The following is a 4,596-nucleotide window of genomic DNA, read 5'->3' on the forward strand; positions in this document are numbered from 1 at the left end:
TCTCACTATCACTCTGTTGAATCCAAATTGTTGGCATAGTATATCTGAAATGAAATCTGTAATGAAATCATTCCCATTGAGGCAGTGAATTACACATGCTACGGATGTTTGACACAATGCAGTTTTTATTATTTGAACAGAATCCCTGTGCAAATGCATGGGTTCAAAGCTGATATACTATAACGAGGAAGAGTTAATCAAATGTGGGTCAATCCGAAAGCTGCCTCACAAAAATCTTTGTCGATTTCTTTGTTTAATTGTTTGGATTTTGGATTTGTTGATTTCTCAATCTAAGTATGATACAACTGCTTGTGTTGATCATTGCAACGTATTAGTATGTATAATTGTGGCGTAAAATAATTGATCTGAAATTCTTCTTGTTATTCTGAATTCAACCAAAATGGCCTAAATGTCTGTTGAATGAATTGGTGGACGCTGCAATTCACAAAGTACTGTTATATTCTGGTCCATTTGTCATATTTCATTACCATTTTGTTTCGCGTTTCTTTGACCCCTGAGATCACCAAATGAGCCATATGTTTCGCCACTCCGTTAATGTCCTGTAGAGTTCTGCTTGAGTTCTGATGCAATTTCCCGCATGGTTCGGATAGCGAACTATTAGGTGACCCCCACTTGAATTTGATATTGAAATTAAATTTTCGCTTCAAAATGAACTTCAGCTGTATGCCTGTATGTTAGGTCATATAGTTTTAATACATGAGACGAAGATTGTGGCTACTCAATTTCATTTGTTTACATATTTATTTTGTTTCATCCATTTATCACACTTAAAATTTCGTTGATTTGATATCCATCAGGTCAACAAGGACCACAATTGGGAAATGGTTTGTTTACGAATATCAGTGGAGAAGCTCTTTTATATATAGTGAGGCAGACGGTTGTACCATTGGATTGCGCAAGGAAGTTTGTCAGTATTAAAAGGTCGACACTCAAGTTTAGAGATAGATTGGGATTTTATTTTCAACTCGTTTTCAGCCATCCCCTGTCAGTGTTGATGTTTTGAATCTCCATTCTATTTTGAGATGGCCCTTTTGAGATCTAAGCCAGATTTTTGAAACCATCATTGGAACCAGATCTTTAAACCACTATTATCCTTATCATCATTGGAACCAGATTTTTGACCCTCCAGTTGTAGGCTTGTAGCCTTTTGGGTTAGCTATCAGAATCACGGAAAGAAAATAGTATGTTATCAGAAGGAGAAATGTCACCCAGTGTCTGAGAAGTCGCACTATACCTAAAATGGAAAGCCCAAACCGATTCGTCATCTCCAGAAACCCATACTGGTCTGTGTATTGGAGAATAATGTATGCTTTTGTGGCAAAAATTGGAGAATAATGTCTCTGTGTTATGCTTTGGTGTCGTCTCCTTCTACTGGGTCACAGTTAACAGTAATGCCAGTGGCTACTCCTGAACATATGCAGAAATTGGCAAAGCATGCAAATCAATGAATTCTCAGTTATAATTCTTCGTATTTAGCTTTTAAATTTTTATTATCACTTAACACATCATGCAGGACTACAAAGTTGTCGATATCCTTTTGCATCCACGTTCTTCCTGCTGTGTTGTATTTATTTTCTGTGTTTACCTGGAAAAAGAAACGTCGATATGTTCATCACTCTGAAACCCAACCCTTTTGGAATAGTACCAACAACTTGCAATATTATCCGTTTACTAACTTAATTCCGCTGTTCTGCTGCAGGGATATTTGGTAGTACCCCATTTGTACACTAAGACGCTGAAGATGCCTTCCGAAGCCTCGATAGTACCCCATTTGTACACTAGGCGCAGACTTTTGGTGGGTAGTCATCTTCTTTCACTTGTATTTCAGTCAGTTCATTTCACACTTCATGTAATTGGCTCAGTCATATTCGGTGCTGTGACCTGTGTGCCTAGCTTTGTTCTTTATTGGTAAAATGGGTTATACCTAGCTATCTGGTTCATGAGGATTTTGTTTTCTTGCTTCTTTTTCATGTTTCTCAACCAGCAGGAAGAACACGGTAATCGGTGTGATGGATCTAGATCGGTGGCAAACCAGAAGCCTACTAAAATGCTGTTCGTAATACATTTGATCCAACGAATACAGGGATCCGAGATATTGAAAAGTATTCTGAGCCCTACGGCAAGGTATTGCGTGTCAGAATCAGAAGGAACTTCTTCTGTTCATGTGTTTCCTCTTTACAAGCTTTTTCCCAGACAGATCTAGTTTGTATATTATTTAGAGCAGTAGACCTATTGGGACTAACCGTCTGTCTATTCCAATCAGCAAAGTCTGATTTTATATGTGCACCAGTTTCTGTAAGTTTGTTTTTTTTTCAAAGATTTTCCAGCACCTGCATTTTCATATATGCCATAAAATAAAGCCAAACCATTCAAATATTGCCCCTCTTTGACTATCTTGGGTATTTCCTTGAAACATGCTACAAATCCACTCATGAAATTGAGTGTTCATAGGCTGCACAGAACTATTAGTAATAACAGCATCCCATACATTCATAGCAAAGGAACAGTCTATGAAGAGATGTAGTAAAGTTTAAATATGGCAGTTACCAAAAGGACAATTATGCTCACAGGATTTACACCAACAGGCAAATAATTATATAAAAAGTGAAGGCTATTATTGGGAATCCTAGTTTTCCTAAATAAGTTTCCAGGTAGAAACAATTTCTGGTATTCAAGATTGCTTTATAAGCAGTCTTGACAGAAAAAACACCATTTACCATCAAAAGGAATTCTAATATCTCTAGTTCTCTCTACTGTGTCATTATCAAACTAAGCATTAAGCACATTCAGATCCCAGGCTTTATCATATTTGAAGAACTAAACTGGTTATTAACTTAGAGAAAGGCTAACTACACAAAAAGGGTTAAACAAGTTCCAATAAACCTCCTTGGAAAAGTGTTTATTCTTCTTCCATGTATTCTCGGCTCGATCATCTTTAGGTGAATGGTGAGTTCTGGAAAGCGGTTATTCTTTCATTGGTTCTCCGTTCACTATTTCTTCAGCCGACTTTACACCAGGAAAATATGAGTCACGAATGTTTCCAAAATTGTCATTGGAAAGCTCTTTCACTCCATTAGCTTTGATAAAATAGACCGTAAAAATAAGAGAACAACCAGCCAAAGTTTACACCCATGCAAAGCCTCTACTTATTAGCTAAGAATAACCACAGAAGTTGAGAGATAACAAAGTTTTAATTAATCCAAGTAAACCCAACTCCACCATAAAAACTTAGAATTCCTCATTGATAAAACAAAAACAAGTACCTTTTATAGATTGACCCCCTGTACCTCTGTTTTTTAGTGCCGCTTGACATACAGATCTTAGAAGATGAACTTCAACTTCTCTTTTACGCAATTCATTATTATATAGGCTGGATAGTGGTGACAAGACATAGTAAAAAAATTAGAAATATATATATAAACAAAAAGCAGTTAGCTAGTCAAATAACACAAGTATGTAAAACTAACATTTTAGTCATATATTCTTGAGCAAAAGGCGCACCAGAACCAATGTATGCGTACTGACGAGGTTCGCAACAATTTATGTTGACCTCATACAATCTAGGAACCTAATACACAAACCCGAAAAATGATAATAATACTTAGCACATATATAATAAAAAATATATATCATGAAATAAAAATGAATTAAGCTAACAAAATATAACCTCAGCGTCGTATGCGGCAACCAAGAAGCTCACATAAATAACATCCAGAGAAAAACCTCGAACCTTCTTCAGATTAGTATGCAGAGATCGGGCAACATCCCACACAGTCATAGTCTTACATCAACCATTGAGTTTTTTTAGAAACTTCAAACGAAATTATTAAACACAAGACCGTCAAATAGACTTCCAAGTATATGTTACACACAAGGATGCTAATCTACGAATCGACGTCAATACACATGTTTAAATATGCAAGGGAAATGCATAAATCAAGACCAAATACATTTCTAAAAAAAATCAAGACCAACACAATCAAATTAAAAGCCTTTCTCGAAATCTAATGGTTGTAAACTACTAGTAAATTCCCATTGTACCGTCACTCACATATATTAACAGTTAATAATTCTCAGTCTGGCAATCCATATCCCGCCAAAAAATGCCAAAGTCTTGTGAGGTATTAAGTTCTTTCTCTGAAAGTGATTTTCTATGGACTGAGTCGAGACAATACAACTAATCGGTTCACACTTTGTGTGATCGCGGCATGGATAGCGGCTTAACCGGTGATGCACAATGATCGTGCGGCATGGATAGCGGCTTAGCCGGTGATGCACAATGATCGTGCGGCATGGATAGCGGCTTAGGAGGTGATGCGCAATGATCGTGCAACATGGGTAGCGGCTTAGCCGGTGATGCACAATGATTGTGCAGCATTTGGCAAGGAAGCTGCAAAATGCGGCTTTGGACCTGGTGAGTGTTTTTTGCTCCTCTAGTCTTATTTGTAGAAATGCAAATAAGACATATATAGGGAGGGTATGTTGGCTGAAACTGAAAAGGTGGGAAATGTTCCAATACTCCATGGAAGCGAATGGTGATGCATTTACCCAAGATTTGAAGCTATATTTTGGTTG

Source organism: Papaver somniferum, chromosome 3 (assembly GCF_003573695.1).
Source record: "Papaver somniferum cultivar HN1 chromosome 3, ASM357369v1, whole genome shotgun sequence".
Lineage (NCBI taxonomy): Eukaryota > Viridiplantae > Streptophyta > Magnoliopsida > Ranunculales > Papaveraceae > Papaver > Papaver somniferum.